Genomic DNA, 26,088 nt, shown 5'->3' with positions numbered 1-26,088 from the left:
AAACACATGATCGAAAGTACTTATAAAGCACATGCTGCTTCGTGCACCCAAATTATATGTACGTACTGTTTGTATATTAACGATATCTGATATCATATTTTCAGCAATGCTAATGCTACTTATTTACCTCAATTTGTGGGTTATCTTAAACGCAGATATTTGTATTGCATAATTTCATTTACATCTTCTACACACAGAGAATAGTTTACAAATATATCCAGTTCTAGGAATTGTGTAAAAACTGCACTGCACACGTGATTTTAAACACCTAGAACACCCCATACACTCTGCTGCAAAAGATAATCTCAACATATTTTGACGTATATTGTCATAAATATTTCAATCACCAAAGTCACTAGATTAACAGATGTTCTAAGAACTGTGTATGAAAATATACACACGGAATTTTCAACAGAAGGTGTCCAATTTCCGTAACAGGATCAGTTTCTTCGAAATGACAAAGTAAATATTCAATCGCGTAATTCATAAAAGATGCTCAGTCATTTGTTATTCTCCAAGTTTCAGTAATCCTTTTCTTCGATTCTGCTAGTTCATGTATACGATACGATACGATACGATATTTACTATCATGACAGCTTCTGGCTACAGGGTCTTAAGGCTCAAAATTTCTTTACAAGCCTACAGTAAAAGTGACACGCACCCTTTGGAAACTATCGCCATTAGAGTTTAAAAACGAGCGCTCGACACTAACTTCAATTCCCCCATACAAGAGCTCGTACGTACTCTTGTTAACTGAAGCTATAAACAGTGGTTTTGGATACAAATTTGGATATAATCACTTCTAAAAACTAAACGCTGCCACAAGTTGCGAAGCTATTCGTTGTAATCTGTTTACGATGCGACAGCAATGGTGTAAGACCTATCCTCAACGAAATTATAATCACTGTCAAAACCTAAATTGCTTGAACTCACTGTGAATTGTTGATTATCTTGAGTCAATCTAATAGCAACATTTCCCTCCTAATATATCGGTGATGATATAATTAACAAATTTATTTACGTCTCTATCGTTTAGTATACCGTTAAGAGTTAGGAAGGAAGGCCACTAATGTAAAACTAGATAAAAAACAAATGGAGAAGCAAGAAAAGACGTAAACAAAACTTCAACAACTGATGTAAAAACAAGTTAACCACAGATGTTTCCATCACTCCACCCCTACATTCCTCGTAATTTCACACATCTTCTGTGGGAGAAGAAAAAAAAACATGAAATGCGTGATTTTTTTATACACTTCTGATATCCAGCTGCAACAGACAAATTAAGAGGAATGTGGGGATGGTGGTGATGGAGACACCTGCTATTCACTTGTTTTTATAATAGTTTTAAGCCTATTAGTTCTCCAATATTTCACTGACATTGGTGTTTTAACCGTAACATTTTAAAACTTCAAAATATTCTGATAACGGCGAATAAAGCTGATATGAATAATACAAGAGGAGTTCAAGATCACTGTGGATATTTTATATTCAATAACTTTATTCAAAAGTGTACACTTATTAATATATAGTGAAGAAAGCAAGTAAAGTACACTACCTTATTTAAATTTTCTTAAAACAACGTTAGATAAACTTTTGCTGTTTAACATTCCATACACTTTAGTCAATTAATTAAGCAATATTTAATATATCGTTAAATAACACACCACGTAAAACCAAAATATTAAGTGCCCGTTATCTACTTAAATTTTAAAATTACGTTAGATCTCACTTGTAAAGTTTCTCACTGTGGGTGTACGTGTGTGGAAATACATGCTACACCTTATATACAATATGAACAAAGTACTCAGTAATGTGCAGAGGACATTAAAAGGGCGGAGTCGACAAAAAAAGAGCACTTTTCCAGCATCGTAAGACAAACATTTTTCGGAAGGAGATGTTACATGAGAGTATAGGAGCTGCAGGTTGCTTCTAATACAGATAGGTTAAAGAGCTATAAAAAGCAAAATATTATTTATTCTTGTTAAATTTTTCTAATAACCACTTATAACCCGTGTAACGGATGTACCGTTATATGTTCATTTTAATACCTACGCTTGTTTCACTATAGCATTTCTTTTTGCATGTGACTGTTGGCTGTGTATTGCACAAGTCTCGTCTTTTCTCTAACTTTGTAGAAGATTCATGAGACTAAAATCCACAATATTTTTTTCACGAAAACGCCAGCGCGTTTTCGAACACTGTTAGAACTTCGAAAAACTCGCGTGATTCGTATAAAATAAACTTAGTAGCCGACAGCCAATAGAAGATTATTATTAATAGTCAGCTACAGTCAGTACCCTATAAGCATCGAACGCTGTATAATCGTGATTAACGCCTATTAAACGGAAAACTACAAAATTTGACCAGTAACGTTTATAGAATTTGAGCATTACAAACCGTTCAACTTTAGTGAACAAACTTCGGACGTTAGTAGTTCTACGAGTACATTAGATATCGTCATCGGTGAAAACTTACGGGTGCTTCAAGCTTAGCTACCTGTCAAAAGATGTATACAAGTTTATAAACAAAGAGTTAATTTGCCCTCCGTGAATGTCGATAAAGGATTCAGTTCCAGACCAGATATAAAGCTCAGTTATTATAAACTGTACTCTTTTTGTTTGTATATTAAAATATATTTGTTTTAAAAAAGAAAATTGTATGTATCAATCTCGTTCGCAAAAATCATAAACTTAACACGTATTAACATCTAATTAACTTCTAAATTAAAATTATCGATTATTTAAAGTAGTAATAGGTAACGCGCGCGCGTGTGTTTTTTTATAGCAAAGCCACCTCGGGCAATCTGCTGAGCCCACCGAGGGGAATCGAACTCCTGATTTTAGCGTTGTAAATCTGTAGCCTTACTGCTGTACTAGCGGAGGAACAATAGATAACGTACGTAGCATAATAAATCGGATACTCTTTCGAGGCACAGCCAGGTAGTTAGGGTGTTCAACCCGTAATCTGAGAGTCGTGGGTTCGAATCCCCGTCGCACCAAACATGCTCGCCCTTTCAGGCGCGAGGGCGTTATAATGTTACGATTAATCCTATTATTCGTTGGTAAAAAAGTAGCCCAAGAGTTGGCAGTGGGTGGTGATGACTAGCTCTCTTCCCTCTAGTCTTAGACTGCTGAATTAGGGACGACTAGCGGAGATGGTCCTCGCGTAGCTTTGCGCGAAAATTACAAAACAAACTAATAACCACTTTTAGCATCTAAAGTTAAACAGTGAATTATTGCATATTAATTAACATTTAACAAGAAACCATAATTATTATTTTATTTTCACTGTAAAAACCTACACGCCAATGTTTCATTCACGTTGAAGTTGAACCCCCCTTAATAATTTGAAGTAAACAAGGGGAAGAATCAGATGTGTATTTTCGTAGCTGTTGGCAATTTTTATGACGAAAAAAAAGGTACTTTTAGGGATTAAGGGCAAGAAGACAGAGGTCTGAGCCCACTCCCACTGACCCCTGTGCACGCTACTAATACTTATAAATAGTTACATTAGAAAACATTTGATTGAAATGATGTTTGTTACATTTACGTGTAACAGACACAAAATGATCCAACGATGAATTCAAAGAATGTTACATAAATATGGTCAGCTGTTATCAAAATTCCAAGTCACCACAGTCTCATCTAACAATCTCCCCAAAAAACACTTGTTTTTACGTTGCTTGAAAAATGTTTGTTTTGTTGTTTTGTCAACAAGCTTCTGTCTTAATGTTTTCTTCACATTACTGATGAGTTTGTTGTTTGTGAATATTATATATTACGTGCAGCACATGGTATTTTAATCAGTAATTTAATTACAATGCATATACTAAACGTATGTTTTCTTTGAGAACATAGGAAAACAAGCATTCAATTAAAAAAGTATTAAAGAACATGTCGAAATCCTACAAAATATATACAGTTTCAGAATTTTGATACATTATCTTAAACTTAGGGCTATCGAATTCACATTGGAAGGGCTGCTTAACTTTCATATAAACAAATTTTTCAACATGTAAAATTTCAGGAGATAAAATTTTAAACAACTGAAGAACAGCGAGTACCCTGGAGAGAAAAAAAGTACACATTAACCCCAGATAGACTTACGTAGAGCCGACCGTAAGAAAAAACTAATTCTGCTAAGTGCAACCTCGGGATACAAACATCCATTTTTTTTCAAATATTATTGTAGTACAAGTCCAAGATACGATTCTTTCATTTCTTAATTACAAATTAGAAAAGCCTTTATTAATCGACGTCCACTCATTTCCCACAAGAAAACTAAACAATGAAACTTAAATTAAATACATAACAGGCACAATAAATGCATAACACTTTACTAATAAAACAGTTTTGTACACAGTCTAACCAACCGTACAATATACAGAACCAGTCATCTCGACTTCACAATAATGCCTTATATACTTTGTTTAATGTAAACAGTTAATACGTAATGATTTGTGCATGCTCATGCTATAGATGACACAAGCCTTAAGATTTTCTGTTCAACTGTCTTCATTTTTGATGTTACTGTACATGTATGAAACGCGAACGTGTGAAGTTTTTTCAGAGGGCGTCTTTACTGTAACTTGTAAGACCGCCAAATCACCCGCAAATCATCCCACCGTAACTGATTGGGTAACTGCTCCAGTCGGTATTCTGAACTATTCAAATATACAATTATTATAATTAATGGCGTCTGTGCAACAGTTTTTACGTTGTCACCACTTCCTTAATTGTGACGTTTCTTCGGACTCGAACAAAACGCTGTTTATAGAACAGTTTGTTAAATCACACTGTATGCATACAATCGAGAAGAAGACAAAGATACTCTGAAGGGGCGGGGCTTCATTCAGAACATCCGATCACAGGGCATAGACAAGTTGGATTAAGTGTGTAAGTCGCTAGTCGGCTCAGTACCTTAAGTATGCAAATAAACCACTTGAAAATCTTAGTGTGATATTAATACAATCTTAGAGCCTTTCATTCTGTTTTCTTGATGGCTGAGAAAACATTTAAGTAATTGCTCATTTACAGTAGACATTTTCTCTGAGATTTCGGCAACTCAAGGAACCCAACTTTTCAGACTTCTACGCTTCTGTCCTATTATACCTTTTCACTGAATCTTAGAATTTATATATTTTTACTATACACTGGATTGCCAACCTTACTGGATGTTTAATAGACCTTACAATAACACAGAGCCCCAGTCAGTGGTGGCTTTTCAAATTTTTATGCAACTAAGAAGATGGACAGACAATGGACGACAGGAATAGCCCCCCCACCCACACACACACACAAATTATTGTTTAATATATATCAAAACCAATTGTCTTTCCGTAACACTACGTTTGGCTGTGTCGCTTAGCAACAACACTATGACCTGATATTGCTCTAACTATTATATAATACTTCGCACGTTCACGAGGGTTGGCTTCAATTCCAAATTTTCAAATTGTTTTACATTTTAGTTTTATGCCTATATTTAACTTGACGTTTTGAAGATAGTGGTGAGCTTTAAAAACATCGAAGAATCTAGTGGCCACAATTCATATGTTTTCGTGAAGTTTTGCAGTTTTATGATTACAGTTTTGGATTAACCTTTTCTTTCGTAAAGAAAACGTAGCGTAGCATTAGTCTCAACTAACTGTGGTGTTATTAATCTTTAGGTTTAACTCTTCGTGATACAGTTTTTACCACAAACATAAAGCCTACTGGTTTTGGGCGCTTCATCTTTCAGCGTTTAAACCGTAATCGTAATCTTAAAGTTATATGACAGAACAATACGTTTGAGTTTGTTTGTTTTTTTTGTTATTGCTGTTGTTTTTTACAAAACCCCAACAAGTCATTTTTAACGGTTTTAGACGAAACAAGTGTCTAAACAAAATCATTAGTAAACTTGCGATAGTATAATTTAAATCTAGTTTCAACTGAAATATAAGTTACAACTGTAAGATTATGGTTGTACATTTCAAATTCATCACAAAACTACACAGTAGGTTATCTGCCGCTGTGCCACTGGAGTGACAAAATTATGTAAGGTAAACCTCGTTATCACATACATTTAGTTATGCATTCTACGTGATATATTCTAACCATTCAGTTTTAAAATTAAATACTTTTAGTAACTCACACATATTGTAATTTATTACATAAGAGTGAAAAATCTTTTTTCAGAAAATTATTCTACTCTTCCATTTGGGTATGTTACAAGCACAAAATTAAAAGATTTTAGTTTATTTCGAACACAATATTATATATAGTTATTGAAAAATTATAACACAACACATTAAAATTATTAAAATTAAGCAATAAACTGTTTAAACAATATACATGAATATAATGAAGATTAAACATTAAATACCATTCATAACAAGATAATCAAAATCAATGGTAAGAGACTTATTGAAGTTAAATCCGGCGTATTCAGAGCGTAACATAATCCTATTTCGGAAGTAACCCTAAAACCTCTACAGATTGACAGCACTATAAAACACTTGCACATTTCATGGTATCATTTTCGTTTGGCTTAACTACTTGCCCTCTCAGTTTTAAGATTATATTGCAAGTAGAAACACTCCAGAAACTTGTGGAAATAAGCTGTTCGATGTTAATTTCCTTTGTAATAATAAATTCTAAAATTACACCTCGCTGTATTATTCACAAAAATAAATTTAGTAGCATCAATATTATTTCAAAACACCAAACAGTCTTGTGTATAAAGTCAGTGAAGCCCTTACCTACACTTCATAAAACGGAATTTAATAAACGAAACATTTTTAACCGTTTTCTCATTACAGAAAACAGTAAAATAGGTTATATATGCTATTAATTTGAATCAATTAAAAACGATAAATTAACCTTGTATAGCGTGTTAAATATTAACTACTGCATGTTCATGATGGAAGCAAAACATCACTTATTCTAAACAGTTTAATAACATACAAAAATTCATGATGAACTTAATTCTGCTTTTGTTTATGTAGTGTTTTAAGGGATTTTGCGAAATTTTACTCATGACTGAAATTTGCCCAAATTAAACCATTTGTAAAGATCTTCAATGATAATCAGATAGTAAAAGCAAATTAGAATACGAGTTACACATATTAACTTTGCGTTGTCATTACTCGCGAAGAAAGTATTTTAAAAAACAGACAGAATTTTATATTTTACATAGAATATATAGATGTCTAATCCAGGTTGAGTGGTTAACTCCTTAACTACGATATTAATGCAAATTAATCAAAACATTTTAAAGATAAAACTGATCGTACTAAATATTGTTTTCTAAATCTTACCCAAAGTGTATTTTTAATTTTGCAATTAGAAGTGTCATTATTCACAACTTGACAATTATCAGTTTCAAAATTATTGTGATGTTATATATTTTCAAATATTTAAAGGGGGGATAGGTCCAATTTGTGTTTTCAAACGAGTACTGGGTCCTCATTTTCCGCAACATAAAAGGTATCACACTGTGAACATCCATAGTTGTGAATAACATCATCATGACATCTACTTTCATTCTTTGAAATAACAAATTATCATTCTTTCAATGTATTTGTGATCAAAAATTGGATATAGAAATGCTACTTCAAAACTAACAAGTATCACTAAACCATAAGAGTCAATATACGTAAAAATTAATATTATAAGTAAAGGATACGAGAAAATTGCAATTTGTTACCAAGTTTAAAAATTTATATTTCCCGGGATTTCTAGTCGGTGTTGTTAATTAAATGGATTTCATTAATGTCGCATTGTTTTAGAAAGTCCAAGCACGTGGAACGAGAAGGCACGAAAAGCTGCTATTTAGGTTTTAAAATCTGCTTTAAGCTTGAGAACAAATGGCTTGTTTAAATGCTACGATTCCCGTTAGAAACCTATTTAAACCAATGAAACTAACAGTCAGTCGTACGAGTAATTTCTTTTTTCGTAGTTACGTCTGAGTTATAAATAGTCGTTACGTTAACAACAAAAACGTTAAAAGAATATAATAGTGCGGACTCCCAAGCTTTGTAAAAAAATATTTTTACAGAAAACATTTACTACTTCTGATTCTAACTTTAGAATGATTACATTTCAGAAATAAAACAGCTTCTTTTTCTAACTGCTCCAGAATTTTGGATGAATAAATTTCAAATGTTTAATAAGAAAACTAAATATCGTTGAATAAATGTCATAAATTTAATAAGCCCATTATTTGTCAGTTTCTTTTGTTGCTAAGTGTAAAGCGACACAATAAGATATCTCTGTTGTGCCCATCACATGTATCGAAACTCGGTTTTTTTGTTAAAAGCCTTCAGACTTGCCGTTGAGCCTCTAAAGAATTTAACCCACTACACTGAAGAAGGGTGTATAACGATATAAATGGTTCGTATATTTTTAAACAAATCATAAGTACGATAAAAAGAACAGGACCAAACGAAATAATGATTGTTTGTTTTGAATTTCGCGCAAAGCTACACAAGGGCTATCTGCGCTAGCCGTTCCTACGTCTGCAGTGTAAAACTAGAGGGAATGCAGCTAGTCATCACCACCCATCCGCCAACTATTGGGCTTCTCTTTTACCAACGAATAGTGGGATTAACAGTCACATTATAACGCCCCCACGGCTGAAAGGGCGAGCATGTCTGGTATGACGGGGATTCGAACCCGCGACCATCGAATTAAGAGTCGAGTACCATAACCACCTGGTCATGCCGGGCCTACGAACTAATGAGACTTGTGCCTTCAACTCACACCTTCTCCTGTTAAAGAAACTCTTGAATAATATGACTTGCTAGACACTTACAAAACAACTTGGAATTTCTAAATAGTAAAATTAAACTCTGAAAGACCGCTTTAAAATTTTTGGCGTTTCAAAATTTTCTCAAAATATGTTTAACAGATACTGTCAAACTGTGAAACTCAACCAGTGGTTTGTTGGCTCAGGCGTTTACTGGCACAAAGCAACTGGCTATCTGCGCTAAACAGTCAACCACACGGAGAGTCGCTGTGTGATCCAAAGATGATCGTGAAGGTGTTGAAAAACACGCAAAAATTATTTGTTATGTTTTCACGTACAAAGAAAGTTGCTTCGTATTTTCAACTTCTTCGCTGTCTGGCTGTAGATCCAGTAAAGATCACTTTTTTTTTTGTAGTTCTTTTCAAAGTTTTGGCACAAAGCTACCCATAAGATATCTGTACGTGGCTGTTCCTAATTTTGATCTGAACGACTAGAAGGAAGGTAGCCAGTCAATAACACCAACTGCCAACTCTTATGCTATTCGTGTCTGACCGAATAGTAGAATTTGACTGCACTCTTTACAACCCTACTCTCAATCCCGGGAATCACAGTCCGGAAACTCCAACTACTTGACCTCTACCGGCCATTTTATTATTATTATTATTCTACTTGTTATTACGTATTTTAAACTTACAGCATATTTTACACAACCAAACTGAATGCATAGAACTGTTCAACTGTAACAGTTTTTGTATTGTTTTATATAATGATAGTTTGTTGATGAGCTAGAACTGAGAACGTTAATTCTCACAATAAGTGAATCCCGGATTTAAAAAATAACTAAAAATTAAATTCTTGAATCAAAAATTGAACAAAATCAACTTAATACGAAATCAGTGATGGCGAGAAACCCACTTGTTGAGAAATTTATATGCAAAAACGGCTCGTTCGCTCTTCTATGTAAAAGAGTTTTCTCAGCCCAAACGAGCCGTTTTTGCATATAAATTAATACGAAATAATAAAATCTTGTAAAATAACTTACATTTTACTGCATGTCATCCCTTTTTCTGTATAAGGAACAGATTTTAACAGAATTTGGCGAATCCGAAACGAGTGACTTCATTGTGACCAACATGTAGAACACTGAAACATAAGATTCAAGTATTTTAAATTAAACATTGAAGTAACAGAGAAAGTAATGTTTACATCAGTCCCTATCTATTTTTCAGAGAATATAGCTATTTAATGGTTGGAAAATGTCTGCAATGGGCATTTTCTGACAGGTACTATGACTGAACTCTTACCAACGTTTAAATAACGAGTCCAAACATTTAGCCATGTCAAAAAATCAGGCACTGCTGTAGTTATATATAAACGCAGGCGTAGGTGGCAAATTAAAAGTGGTGGGGAGGTTTATTTGACCCAGCGAAGCGAGGAACAGCTGCGATCCACAGCCTTAGGGCCCTGAAAACTATCGAGTTCTTGATTAAATTCTATGCATTCTGTGAGTAAGTTGCTTAATATTTATGCATTTTTACTGTGTGTGAAGGGCCTAACTTTTGGCTAAATATGAAGTACTGTCACAAAAACTTCTAAACGTATTAATGCCAATATTCTTACAATTATAAACATATCTAAACACATTAATATTAAACAAAAAAATATATTTAACATCTATTAAACATTAGATACTGAACCCACAAGTGATAAAATTATTGTTCTTGTAATATTTCCTGTTGAAAAAGTAAAACGTCTAGTAAACAAAAGAGTGCATAATATATGGACAAATTATTTTGTTTATTTTGTACAAAATAAAGAACAAACTAAAATATATTAGTAAATGTATATCACTGCCATTTTAAACGATATTTTTACTAGCATTAAAGTCCCTTTGTGTCGCAGTGGTATGTCTGCGGTTTTAGCGTTAGAAATTGGGTTTTGATACTCATGGTGGGCAGAACAGGTATAGCTAATTTTGTAGCTTTGTGCTCAATTGGAAACAACAATAAACAAACAAGTATTAACAACTTTAATGCTAGAAAAAAAATATTGTTTAAAATGGCAGTGATATACATTTACTAATATATTTTAGTTTGTTCTTTTTTTAATTTACTGTATTTTAAGTAATTATGAAACAAAATCAATTAACTGTGTTTTCTCCCTTCAGATCAGCTAACGAAACAATTCCATGATTTATTAAAAAAGTTTTAAGTCAAAAAATAAATAAAGGCATTGCGATTTAAAATCGAACTGTTGTGGAAGATTTAAAACAAAAAATGATACCTTACCAAAATATTTAATATGTAAAATCCATTCTAGTGAGAAAGTGACCACCTCTAAAGAGGTACGTTTATACAACGGTAAACAATTACACGTAAACATGTTACAAATATAAATATGTATAGATATAATAAGGTGACGGTAAAGTTCGCTAAACAAGACAAAATTGGGGCAAACTCGGTCCTCATTTTTCATAGCAATATGTTTAGAAGACGATAACAAAACTTTATAAATACAAGTAAACACACACACAACGACGTGCATGTGTGTTATGATGCTACTCTAATACTACGCCTGCATCATTTTTTTCGTGAACAGTGTGAAATATAGTAGAGTAATCCATACAACATATACAAAGCAGCATACTAGTACACATGCGTAAATATATACACAACTCTCACAGTTGCATTAATTTAACCTGTATTTCTTCCACAAACAAATACAATGAATGATAGAGAACAAAGACTCTTCTCTTTGGAACACAGAACAGTCTATATAGATTATAATTCAAAGGCTCATATTGTGAGTGCGTTATAATTGTTAGCGAGATTTTATTTAAAAATGCATTACTCTATTGTGTTAGTAACCACTTTACTAAATACGTCAAGTAGAACTTCATTCAAGTAGCTTGTTCAAATGATACTTGAATAAAACAAAGATGTACAAGTGCATTTACGATATTCCTACAAGTCATACTAAGTATCAAATCAATCTCAAATAAACACCATGTAACGAAATTTTTACTTTTTCTTGTTCCTGGGCAGAGAGTGGTATTTCCCAATTGCTTATGCCTAAAGTAAATGAAAAAGATCTATTTTTCTCTTCAAACTTTGCTTTTGTGATATGGGTAATGAATTTTCAAGTTTACCCATCTTTTAGAACACTCCAGGTAGATTCAGTGCTGAGTAGCTGATAGAGAATTTTCAAGAACTTTCTAGAATGTTGTAAAACTTACGAAAATTTTCAAGAACCTTCTAGAATTTTCTAGAACTTTCCACAGTAATATATATATATAGGCCCACCACTCACCACTTCAGATTAGTTCTAGCTGCCTAAGTGAACACACAGACCTATCTGATTTTATCAGAGACGGCATCAAGAAACTGCAAGCATTCTCCAGACGCATTCTGTAATGTATGTGGCCAATTTATCAAGACAAAAGCGAAAAGTACTCTGTGACAGCATCTGCCTTGAAGTATGATGAGTACGACTGGGAGGGTTATCGGAGACTTCAAAATGGTGCCATTCCTGATGGGTCTCCAAGGAAGCTTTACCAAGTTTCCCTGTTATCTTTACCTTTGGGACAGCAGGGACACCGCAGTGAACTACAACAGGAAGCACTTGCCCCAACGGACCGAGTTCTCTGTAGGAAGGCACAATGTCAAGTGTGAGCCACTGGTGGACCTCCAGAAGGTATTGTTCCCACCACTGCACATAAAACTGGGTCTTATTAAAACAGTTTGTCACAGCTCTTGATAAGAAGTCTGCTGCCTTCAAGTACCTTCAATACTTCTTCTCCAAGCTGTCTGAGGCAAAGGTCAAACCTGGTGTCTTCGTTGGACTACGCCCCCCGTCGTGCTAAACATGCTCGCCCTCCCAGCCGTGGGGGTGTATAATGTGACGGTCAATCCCACTATTCGTTGGTAAAAGAGTAGCCCAAGAGTTGGCGGTGGGTGGTGATGACTAGCTGCCTTCCCTCTAGTCTTACACTGCTAAATTAGGGACGGCTAGCACAGATAGCCCTCGAGTAGCTTTGTGCGAAATTCCAAAACAAACAAACAAATCGTTGGACTACAAATAAAGAAGATCCTGGAGTGCATAGAATTCCCCAAGAAGCTTAATAGGAAGGAAAAAAAAGCTTGGGGAAGCTTTGTTGCAGTGGTTTGGGGCTTTTTTGGGCAATCACAAGGCCGAAAATTATGTGGAACTAGTTAAGGCTGTGGTGAAGAACTACGGCAAAATGAGCTGAAGGATGTCCCTAAATGTCCATATCCTTAACGCTCATCTTGATAAATTCAAGGAGAACATGGGAGCATATTCAGAGAAGCAAGGCGAGCGCTTCCACCATGATATACTGGACTTTGAACTCCGCTTTGAGCGTATAACGAAAACATGATTGGAGACTGTATTTGGAGGCTGATACGTTAAAGTCGCATTACAGTCGCAAATCTCGAAAAACTACTCACCTCTAAACATTTTTGTTCACTTTTGTATAACATTAGTATAAATACATGTAAATCTTGATTCATATGTTATTTTATTCAGACCTTATATAAATGAAAATGTGCAAATTTGTCCGTTTTTACATAGAAAATAGGTTCATTTTTAAATTTCATTATCCAGGTCACAAAAGCAAAGTCTGAAAGGAATGATGGCCATTTTACGTACTTTTACATCATATGCAATTAAGAAATAACATATACTATCCAGGAACAAAATTTGTGTTACATAGAGTTGTAAATATGTATTACCACAAGTTCTTTAGTAAGTTTCATCTACTAACCTGCAAGTTAACGCTTTTTTTTTCACTTAAATATGCACCAAAGTTTTGAATGGCGAATTTTTTAAATTTCTTTATTATTAGTATTCATAATTGTGAGTTTTTTACGAAATTGTAAACATTTCCCCAGAGTCTAAAACTATCATAAATTACACAATCGAGAAAAAATGTATGTTGTTTGATTACAGGTTCTAATTCTGTGGTCCATAAGGTTTCTTCAGCTTATGTAATTACAAAATGGAAGCAGCAGTGACCCCACAATGATCAATCGAGATAAAAGCAAAACAAAAAAAACAGCTGTTCCATAAACAAAACAATTTAATGTAAAAAAAAAAATGTTTGTTTCTTCTTCAGAAGCCTACTGTACTGAATTTTGAAAAGAGAGCGTAATGATTTCAGTACGTTTCTTTAGCACAATATCCGTCTTTACTATTCTTCATGTATTGAAACTGAAGTATCACGAATTCATTTTTTAAAAAATAAAATTCTGCCTGTTAACGCTTCGTATTAAGTAAACTGATTTCAATTACACAAAGTGCATATATAGCACGTCACAATAAACAAATCCTTCAGTATTCCCACAACACTTTGATGAATGGTTAACATATGGAAACCACACATTTTCTTTTTTTGCAGACCCTTACCTGGAAAAGCGTACTGGTTATTTAATACTTCATCTGGTTTTGTTGTTTATTTTCTGGTCATTTTAATGCATAGAATTTTCTTGTTTGTAACTGTACATTTACCCTCACATAAGCGAAATATGTTTTACGAAAACTTACATACAGTACTACATAATAATATATATAATTATCATAAAAGTATCATGTGATAAGACAATTCACGAGACATTGTTCTAAAACCTAACTATTAGTATGGAGTCATTATTTGAAACATTTAATTTTAAAACAGTTTAATCAGATCCTATAGGAACAAAAACTTCGTTCTACAGATATATAGATATAGCAGCTAGTACAGTATGAATATCAGAAGTGGTTGTGTTTCATTAATGTTAAGTTATTTTCACGTTATTTTACTGGTTTACGAAATGAGCCTGTAACAAATTATAGGGTGAATACTCCTTGTTCGATACACATTGTGGTAACAATTTACTTTATATGCACTTGACGTACACTTTGTATTCCACGTAGACTCTACGTTAGTGCTTTTCACTAAAGCTCGTGAAAAGTTGTACTTTTATAAAACATTAACTTTTAAAGTTTTACAACGCACGCTGAGTCATTTATGATATTAAAATAATGAATAATAAATTCAAATAGATTTGTGAATAACAAATCACTTGATAACCACACACAAGAAAAACAATGAAGCATCTATACTCATTGTTTCAAACTACCCATATAGCAATAACTTGAAAGAAATGTGCGTTATATAAACTTGAAAATGGACAATTTCGTTTATATTATAGCGACACATATCTAAGTTGCAAACACATTTTCGGTATGTCTACGTTATATTTTTGAAAAGCGTTTCTCCAGTTTACATATTGGAAGTTAACTTATCGTCAAAAGCATCTTAAACACATCAACGAGACACTGTACATATATGGTTCATGTATTTTTGTATCTCCTGAATTAGAAGCTGAACAGCGGAAAATATTCTCTAGTTTAAAAGTCTACGCAACCATAAATTGTTAATTAGGAACGGAACTGACTTGATATGGACGCGTGCCAAAAAATGGCGCCGCTATTCCGTTAGGTTAGTGTCGGTAACGTCAGAAACCACATAAAACTATACACGTTAATAGGTACAAAGCTTTTGTGTGTATACGCATGTATTTTGTTGGTGCCCTCCCCTCCACACACGCGTGAAAAATGACCTCTTTACGTTCTAGCTTTAAACACCACGGAAGTCAGATTATTCCAATAAAGCGTTAACAATATTACAATAACGCCACTATGGCACAAAAAGAAGTACGCCTATTTGGAACGTATTTCCGCTGCTTTCCGAACGCACTCGGTAAAACAGTATCAAACTAGTTTAATCCTGTTTCAAATTTGAATCAAAGATCATGCAATGGAATAACTATCATACTATATTACATACACTGTCGCTATAAACTTGTTCTGCATCTGACAACTGCTCGTTTGTTTGTAGGATCACGTGGTTCACATTACGAAATAATGTCCACAACAGATATTACCTTCAAATGACCTTCTGGCAATATAGGGAACATTAAATAAACCTGTTCGTAATGCCGATTTTAAAACTTCTGGTTTGTGAATTAAGCGATGAAAATAACTGTGTTGCATAGTTAAATTTTCTAAGAAGTTGACATTTGTTTTTCTTTTTTTTTCTTTTTTTGGTTGCGAACACGATCATAAAAACGAAAAACGTGCGTTATTCTCACGTGTAAACTAAACACGGTAAACAAGAAGCATAAGAAATTAAAAACCAATATACTTACTGGTGGCTTCAGCAATAACCAGTGTACCGAGATTCATCATGCTTCATAAGAACGTTCCAGGTCCCGCATTGCCTTTGAAATTACTAATTTCATCAACGACCGGACTTAATCTGAATGCTACTATTCTCCAACATTAGAATTTCCATTATAACCACTTTATGGTCACTCTTAGACCATGAATCTTGACAAATTTCCATAGAATCTCCATATACTTGAGCAAACCACAAGCATGAATGTCCACTGGAGTTCCATTGAGTGATTAAACAAGTATGTGGTTGAATGGATTTTTGTAATTTACAGTTTTTTCGATAGTTTTTGTTATAAAATCAGTTTTATGAATTTAAAGGATTCTTTGAAAATGTACCTTTGGATTTGAAAGCTTTGATCAACTTCAAATCCTTGTGTATTGATTTGTTACTGGTACCAGGAGATACGTCTAACTCCATCTCAATGGCGTTTTGGTTAGAGGATTCTCTTTGGTAACATTGCCTTTACTTTATGAAACGACCTGGAGTGTAGTTTCGCCCGTTGCTATTCTAAATACTCTCTTCTGTAAGTTTTCTTCTTTCACTTCCATCGAAGACTCCAATATGCTTAATGTTTTCTTCATTGTTTAATAATTTTGATACAGAAATATTTATACTCCGAAACGCCATGGATTATAATCCCAGCCATAAATTTACCCGCAGTGGCACTGCGCTGTTGAAGGTGTTTGGGAATTCGACGTGAACAAATGACATACACGTACGTTACGTCTTGGATCTTCATTAGATATGCACAACACAATCGTTCATATAGAACGTGAGGTACATCAGTAGATTTGTCATTGGAGGTATTTGCAGTTAGTGTTCTATATCATTTACTAGTGTTAATATTTAAGCTTGCAAGTCATCATGTTATCTACGATAACACATACTTCTCTTTGAAAAACTTACCAAAACCACAACTTTTCATTTTTAATGTTATAGTAAGCAAACGTCTCTGAGAGTTTGTTAACAACCACATATGTAGCACTAAATAAATAAACGGTTAAATGCTTACATTTCTAATCCTAAATCCAAATTGCCCCAAGTCCTTGAAATACGAAACGTATTTCACACGAAAGACTAAATAGATAAATATGAAATACAGTGGTTTAGACTTGTTTAATGTATATTCATTTATTGTATAAATATATGTTTTTAAAGTACTGGAGTACTATTTATATTTGGAAAAAGTCAGAACAATCTTATAAATGATTTAATGCCTTCATTTACATTAAACTATCGGTCGTTTGGGTCTGGCTTCGACGCCATCTTTGTCACATAACCCTCACTGATGACGTCTAACAAAAACCAGGTCCATGTAACAGAGCTTTCATCAAACATAATTATACTGTGTGCGGTCCCCATTAGACACCAGAGCTTTGGAGAAAACGCCTACGTTTAACGGTGTTGTATAATTTAATTTCCACCAGTTCCATTAAATATATCACTACAAAACAATAAAACTGTCCAAAAACCCAGTAACATATAGTTATAATTTTTCTACTTAACCTATGAACCTAAAAATACATATGATCAAGGAATCTACAAAATTATGTAACCCTACTTTTATTCAATAGTTTTGAAAAGCGATATATATATATGTTATGATTTTAAAAATAGTAGTTTTAAACTAATTTGCTCATAAACAACTAATACATATACACAACAACTTTATTTCAGTAGGCAAACAATTACAAAAACACAGGAATATACTCCATCCAAGCATGTTTCATCTTGAAATACAAGAATAAACAAATATTATAATCATCAAATTTTTCTTATAACAAACTTTTATTTGATGTAAGGGATCCCGTTTGGAATTGTAATGAAAAGTGTTTTTAACTTTGTGTAACCTAATATTTCTGAAGCCATTTTATAATTCCAAATACAACACCTTTTCTTATAACCACAAAGGCTGGTGATTCTTGACAGAAAAAACAAAAACAAAACTAAGAAAAACGTGTGCAGTCTTCTGAGACAATTTCGTATTTCCACAGATGTAGTACGATCAAATAGCCTCTCTTTCTTTGCCACAAAATATTTTGACACAGTAACAGAATTACGATTCAAGATAGCATTCGTTCAAGTTTATCGCTTTAAAACCCTCGAATACCATTATAAAAGACATTCGTTTCAAACAGTTCTTACAATAATATACAAATAAATTATCATTAAATTTAAATCAAAGTAAGAAATTTACAGACCACGCTTAAAATTTAGATCATATTCAGACCCGCCGACAGAGGGGCCAAAGGGGACAACTAAACAGGGGCCCAGGTGAATGAAACCTGGTAATGCAGTAAACCTCGCAAAACACTTATAGGCTGTGTTTTCATTTAATCATAAAAAAAAAACCTAGTTTTTGGCGTTTCTTTGCAGTATAAGCACTTGATATATTATGAATGATTGAAATAATAATTTGAATAATAATTAATATATATTTGTTACTTAGATTTGATACATATTTGTTGTTCCTTACTAACGTTTTCACTCATACTGTGAACCAAAACAGTTACTGCTATGATCTCACCTTCTCTATGAGCTCGGTGCTGTAATTACTTAGGATCTTCATTCCAATAAGTTCTTTACAACGTTAAAAAAACAACAGAGAAAGGGATCTCGTGCCGACTCTTGATACTTCTGCCTATATTCAATACACATAACCTGCTGTACGGTTCGAAGCTATAAATAGATGTAAAATTATAAAATAATAACGCATAATGATTAGAATTGTATTGGTTCATCAATTAGATGTCCTCACTGTTAGTGATATTCTCGGCCATAATCCCAATAATATCTCACCTACATCCACACACAAACAATGCAAAATGATAATAAAAACAAAACAGAAATAAATAAAAAAGGAAAACCTTATAACCCAGGTGCTTTCGAAATGGGAACCTGCATCCACACACTACTTAACAATGCAAAATGATAATAATAAAAAAAATAGAAATAAATAAATAAAATGCAAAACCTTGTATAACCCTAATGCTTTCGAAATGGGAACCTTTCGAATGCATGTGGGTTATAGGATTTGTTTATCGTCTTTAACTGAATTTTTTAACCTACATGTTTTCTTAACATAAAGAATAAAATAACTATATTTACAACTGTATTCAATATTGTTAATGACATTAACGTGAAAGAACCGTGTACACGTTACAAAACACATCAAAGTTTGGTTGCTTTAACACCCTTACCGTTTCCCTGTCCCTTGAAAAGCTAGCTATATACATATCTATTTCAAAACCAAATTATACAAGGAAAAAAGTTTGGAAAATCCTTATCGCAAAACTGCATTTTAGAAAACTTACTTATATACTAACATCTTTGCCTCTGCTAGCATTAAAGAAACTACTTGGAGATAAATGTTTCAACAACGAAAAGTTAAAGCGCTAACAGTCTCAAGTTTTGTAACTAAACACGCAAGAATGAATTTTAAAAAAATCGTCGAGCTTAGTTTAAACCAAGCAGTATTAATTTTAACCAGCAAGAAGGTGCTAACAAACTGACACGAAACTGTCACAGAATTCCCCTTTTCTTGAAACAAAATCATTGGTAGAAACAAGATATTTATATAAACAGAGCTTTCGGACTTCATATAATAAGGACGACGTATGAAAAATAAACACCTTGTAAAGATTTATCCCGAAGAAAAAACAAACTTTAAAGTATATACAAAATAAAAGGGTTAATTTATGTCACTTGCAATGGCCGTAATTAATCTGATTTTAGTATTGTTTATTTGAAGTCTACACACACACAAAAAGCACTTTTCTGGAACATGGATGTTTATAATAAATTAATAGAGATTCCTGCAAAGATACCAACGTTAAGAGATAGAGAAAATAACAAAAACAATAGCCAAACTTCTTATAAGTGTATTTCAAACACTTCAGCTTATATTAATTTTTAAGACCTAAGATTGTAGTCGCATTTGTTTCCGTGATGAACGTTTATTCTTAACGAAACTAAAATTAAGATTCATAGAGAGTAAATTTTTGACCCTGAATACAACATTACGACCAGGTTTTAGTTTTTTTTGTAATTTTGTAGATGTCAATTTACCATTATTGTTGGATTATAACTAAGGTTTCAGCAAATATATTTATTTGTGAGAAATTATCCTTGCTGACGTTTCCTTCTTTCGTGAATGTGTAATGATGTTACATGTGCACGAATTTAATTTCGCATTTTAAATGGTATTTTGCAAATGTTAAAATTAACAGAGTAAGTATGTATGAATTTCTTAATTATAAATAGCGCATGTTTCGGCGAAAATTAGCTCCACATTGTGAAACACTCTGAATATCTAATACACTGATTAAAGAAAATTAAAATAATGGGCAAAAATCAATAATCGCTAAAACAACAGCTTAATTTGTATGAGGGTGGGGCAAAAAAATACAAAAAAAATACAGTGATAAAAATTACTGTAAAACAGGAAAAGTCTAACTTCCAAATTGTCAAAATAACAATCTTACAATCAATAAATATTTATATAAAACTAATATTTCACATTTGTATGTTGTTTAAACACATAATTTGAGACTTTTCATTTTATGATCCATATTAACATCGAAGCTCTTTCAAGAAAAAAAAAATGGTTTGAATTTCACGCGAAACAATACAAGGGCTATCCGCATTAACCGTTCCGAATTTATCATTAATACTGTCAAACAGTTAACATTACCCACCGCCAACTCTTGGACTGCTCTTTTACCATTATAATGCCCCTCACATCTGAAAGGGCGAAGATGTTAGAGATTTGAACCCGCGACCTGCAAACTGTGCGTCAAATGCCCTAACCACCAAGTCATGCTACGCCTTAACATAACTGAAAACCTTTGTGATCTTTATGTACTTTTATATATGACAATCAATTTCAGGTACAAAAATGTAGTAAACATTATATCAACTTATATACGCAAAACTCCAACATTATATACTCCACCTAATATTAAAACTCGTGTTTAATTAATATTCCATATATTTATATCTAGAAGAATAAAATCGCAATATTATTCTTATCACTGAACCTTTTAGCACAGCGGTTCATAAAATGGCTCCTAGTTTTTGGTTTTTAAGTACAAACTTCTGACTGCTTTGAGATCTAATTACAGCTGCTGATACAGAACATTCCCTCTTGTTTGTTTTCTCCTTTTATAAACAAAAATATAAATACTAAAAATAATAACTATTATGAAACATGCACACACTATGACGCACTATTCGCACATGCATTAATAAGCATTCGTTGTGAAATATTTTACACTGATAATATTAGAATTAACAACAAAAACACTCAACGCTTAACTTTCTTTCAACTGTAACAATATTTTAAGATATAAACTATGCAGTTATAATCTAAATTAATAATAACAATACTATTGCCAAAAAAGTAAGACAAAGTAAATAAACTGAACTATGCCATCTTATTTTCCATCCTTCTATAAATGAAAAGCAGTGGTTTGGTTTAAATCTCGACTACTAAAACGTGTGTATTGTGATAAACGTATGATTGTTTCAACTGGATGTGAACTTCTCTCAGACCAGCAATAACAACTACATATAAATGAGTATTCAAATTCTATGTTTAAATATCAACAGATAATGTTCTGCAGCTAAGTGCTCAAACATTCTAACCAAGTTTACTTTGGACGTTTCAAAATACCTATTAACTAAATATTCTTATACAAGTATTGTGACTATTGTATATAGAAGGTTGTTTAGTGTAAGCGTTATTATTAATTTCATGAGTTAATATTTAATTATTATTTAGTTTTCATAATAATGGTGTTAAAAGTTAATTGTTTTAAAAAGTGTTAGTTGTAACAAGTTTCATCACGTAATTACATTGTTGTCCAGACTTTAATGATGTTGTTCACGTCAAATTATTCGAAACTTAAGTATTTTTCTCGCTACCTTTACTGAGTATTGTTACTTCCTAGTGCTGCTAGCGTATTTTAGCGAAAATTTTAAGCCTCGGTTAGGCGATATATAAATCTACGAGACCATAAGTCAGGTAAATTGAAGAAAAATACAGTTCAGTCAGAAAACTAGTTAGCGAAAGCACACACGAAATTGGGGAAATGTGAGTGATCAGCCATAACAGGCAATATCTTAAAGATTTTTTTTTTTCCGTTTAACAAATATAAGGAGAATAATCCGTCTTATCAAAGAGTGTTTTTAGTAACTGAACTCGTCTGTGTGGACTTTTGACGAAAAGAAGAATTATTTGAAGTTCAGGATAAAATTTTGATAATTCACGGTAAAGCGTAAGTGAATTTATTCACTGATACGATTGTGATATGAGCAGAGAAACTGTTCGTCTTGTCAACTGGATGTTAAAAGAATCGAATCAAATTAAGCGGACTTTTGACAAGAAAAGAAAAATTATTTAGAGTTTCAGATGCAATTGTAAAACTCATAGTGTAAAGAATTTTTGTACATAGTCTGACTGGTTTTGATTATGTTATTTTAAAACAAGTGGATTGTGTGCTGTCCGTTTATTGCTTCAATTTATCACTAACAAATCACAGACACCTATTGCAGAAGAATCCAATCCCACTGATATTTGAAACCCTGACAGTGACTGTTACACGTTCTTTTCAATAATAATTTCAAATACACCTATAGTCAGTAGTCATCAAAATGTAATAAAAATGCAATATATATTTCTTCCCTTTATATAAAAAACATGGTACACCGAAACAGAAATTAAATATTTTTTATTCTCCCCCCCCCTGAAATGATGCATGTAAGATAATCATGACTAATGCATAGAGATCTCACAACACCTGCATCACACAAACAACACAAGGTATTCTTTATTAGCTAAGAGTAGCAAATTGAATAGTCTCCAGTATAACCAGTAAGCAGTGCAGTTAATTTCAAATAAGCATAATGAAAGGAAGGAAACAAATATGTTTTACATAGCCTGTGTAGAAAATTGCTTTTGAAATTCACTGTTCAAGTTCACCCTTAATTTCTTTATGATTTCATATGTAAAGATATACTTCTACACAAAAATATCCTTTTCCACAAAGGTTTTGAAGCCATACAGTACTTAATTAATTTGATTTGGGTGCTGTTACCATAATCTTTGAACCTCAGAAATGTTTATTATACATTTTCAATACAAGAAAATCCAAAAAAACAGTAAATAGTTTGTTTTTTTTTTGTCAATATCACACAAACACACACACACACGCAGAAAAACACATGCAACACTGTGGCTCCAACATTACAAATGCCTTGCAAAAGTGTGTTTTGGTAAGATGAATTTTACAAAATGAGATGGAAGAAAATCAGAAATAAGATATATTTTTGGAAATTGGGGCTTGTAACTTTTAGATGTTTTAATGTTGTGGCTACTGTACTGACACTCAGCAACTGGTAGCATTCTACAGAATTATTAATTTTCTATTGAAAATATATAAAAAAGATTTTTTCTTTAAATGTTATGGTTATTATTTGTTTTTAAAAGCATGTAAAATTTTCTTTCATATGTGACTAATATGATTGTTTTACTTTCAAGAACAAAATACACTCCTCAAATGCATGGTTTCTGATACAGTAACCTCAATCAAAATACATTTATATAAAAGGCTACAGTTAGCAGCAAATTTCTATTAAAAAGAAAACATCAAAAACTGACATTCAAAGAATAACCAAAAGCTACATTAAAACTTGTACCATTGATGACAAATGCATGCCCAGAAGGCCACCTAAGCTTTCCAGATCAAATGTTAAGTACCTTAAGATTCAATGATAGTTGAGTGTTAAATCTAGTATCTACCTTGCTGCATGACTTTGAGAAAACGCTAAGTTTTGAAAAACCTGCACCAAAAGGGACTCAGCACATGTTGTGTGTGTGTAATCATAAATATGCAATGTAAGCAAACATTATTTACAGTTAGATTAATATTTACATCAGAAGGAAAGACTGCAGTAAAAATAGTATGACCAAAGCTATGGTGAAATAGAATATAACAAGTCTTAATAAAGACAATGTTGCATAGCTAGTGTAAAGTAGCCAGGGCACAGGTGAGACGTAAGATTTGTGTTCATCTTTAGATGTGACTGTGGAAGTTGGACCACATAATTGTTTGGATACACAATCCTATCAGTCTTAACCTTTGAATGCAAAGCCTCACATGTAAAGAATAAGAGAATTAAATAAGGAAATAATAATAAGAACAAAATAAGACAACAAAGTGTAGATGCTCAAGTTCACATCTATATCAGTTTTCACTACCTGTGGATAAATGTGGGAAGTTAACTACTCTCAGAATTAAAAAAAAAAAAGTACTACCTTTCAGGTTGTTTAGTAAGACAACCCTTACATACTGAAATTATTATTCCAGGCATCATTATGGCAGTAATAGCTCAAATTATATTTGGTATTATCAGCAGGTCAGCAAATATATACTTGAATAAAATCCCTACCAAATTATCTGAACTTGTATAAAAAAACATCCTACACCACTGAAGTCTACTATAACTATTAATTTTTAGTTGGTTGGTTAACATTTATTGGTGCAAAGCAACTGAGCTATCTGCACCAAACAACTTCTAAAAAAGATAGAAAGTAAAATCATTAAAATAGATAAGAAGGAATCATGCCAAAACAAAACAGAGTGAAAAAAACCAATGGCCCTTAAAAATTTAAAAACAAAACTGAGACAATGGTGACACTATCCAACAGCAAGGGTGAAGCCATGGTAAAAATATGTTTAAATTTGTGCCATTGCTTTAAATCATAACAATGGTACAACAATAAAATATGGGCTATTGGGACCTGAGTGTCACACAGACCACACATTGGTGCATCAGTACCAGATAAAAGAAAGCAATGAATTAAAAAAATGACTAATGCCTAGTTAGAAGAATTTCCTCCTTCCAATCCTAATAGAAGCAAGATGGCCAAAGAGCAATAGAAGGTTTGATCAGGAAAAACTTGTTAACACATTGCTCACTCCAAATCAACTGCCAACTGGCACGAAGCTGAGTCTTGAATACAGGACCATAGTCTGTGTATGGGGCAGGCATGGCAGTGATAATACCAGAGAGACATAGCTGTGATGTCAGTGAGCTCATTCCCATGAATACAAGTGGCCTGATATCCAGAAAAACTAGATAGAAGAAGATGGTAGAAAGAAATGGGACAGTAGGTTTTGAACATTGATGAGAACAAGGTGAGAACGAATGTGAAGCAATTTCAAGGCCAACAGAGAACTAAGTGGGCCAGTATAAATTATACAGTTTGTGTATTGCATAGCTTCTATATGATCCAAAGCAAGAGAAATGGTGTACAATTTGGCAAAGAATACAGAAACTGGAGAGGGGTTTCATGTGCAACAACATGGAGGATGTTCAGTGCCTTAATGCATAGCTACTTGATGTGTGGAATAAAGGTTGGCTGAGGGGCAATGATAAGCCCCAAGAACATTGCCTCAGGGACCACGGGAAGCACAACTTCTCTGAGATGGAGGTTGGGATCTAGGTGAATACCCTCATTGGTGACAGAAATGCATGCAAATGGTTTTAGAGTGAGAAAAGGTAAAACCATTTGCTGTTGTCCATTTCAGTAAGTGCTTGAGGCAGTCTGCAGCTGCCATTCAATAAACCTCATGCTCAACGACTGACAGAAAATGTGGAAGCCATTGGCACAAAGATCATTTGCAACTGTAGGGAGAGTTGTCCACTGATGGCATTAATCTTTATTATGAAAAGTCTAACACTAGAGATACAGCCCTGAGGGACTTCAAGTTCCTGTGGGAAAGAACAGGAAAGTTTTAACCCACACAGACTTGGAATAACCAGTTCATTAAAAAATGTTTAATAAAAATGAGTAAATGGTTACACAACCCATATGACTGGAGGTCTTGCATGATGCCTTACTTCCACATTGTATCATAAGCTTTCTCAAGTTAAAAAACTACAGAAATACACTTACTACTTGAGAAAAGCTTCCCTAATTGATGTTTCAAGTTGAATTAGGTAATCCATAGTGGAGTGCTGTTGTCAGAACCCATACTGTGTATGTCAGAGGAGGTTGTTTGATTCAAGGAACAAACAAGAAGAGTATTAAACCCCCCCTCTAAGATCTCACAGAAACA

General features: G+C 33.2%; 1 protein-coding gene across 6 annotated transcripts in view; it reads right to left on the bottom strand.

The window, feature by feature from the left end:
- Window positions 1-26,088, bottom strand: part of LOC143223233 (cytokine receptor-like) — a 115,987-nt gene that overhangs the window by 82,627 nt on the left and 7,272 nt on the right. For 4 of the 6 annotated variants that reach the window (XR_013012781.1, XR_013012782.1, XM_076450891.1 and 1 more), the window contains exon 2: window positions 9,770-9,870. The gene's annotated coding sequence lies outside the window, so the exon portion shown is untranslated. Of the gene's footprint in view, window positions 1-9,769; window positions 9,871-10,031; window positions 10,065-18,491; window positions 18,644-26,088 lie in introns of those variants that run through there. The other 2 variants (XM_076450894.1, XM_076450895.1) reach the window with 2 other exon arrangements.

This window comes from Tachypleus tridentatus, chromosome 8 (genome assembly GCF_004210375.1).
Source record: "Tachypleus tridentatus isolate NWPU-2018 chromosome 8, ASM421037v1, whole genome shotgun sequence".
Classification (NCBI taxonomy): Eukaryota; Metazoa; Arthropoda; class Merostomata; order Xiphosura; family Limulidae; genus Tachypleus; species Tachypleus tridentatus.
The sequence above is the reverse complement of the archived record's forward strand: the minus strand, read 5'-3'. Positions and strand labels throughout refer to the sequence as shown.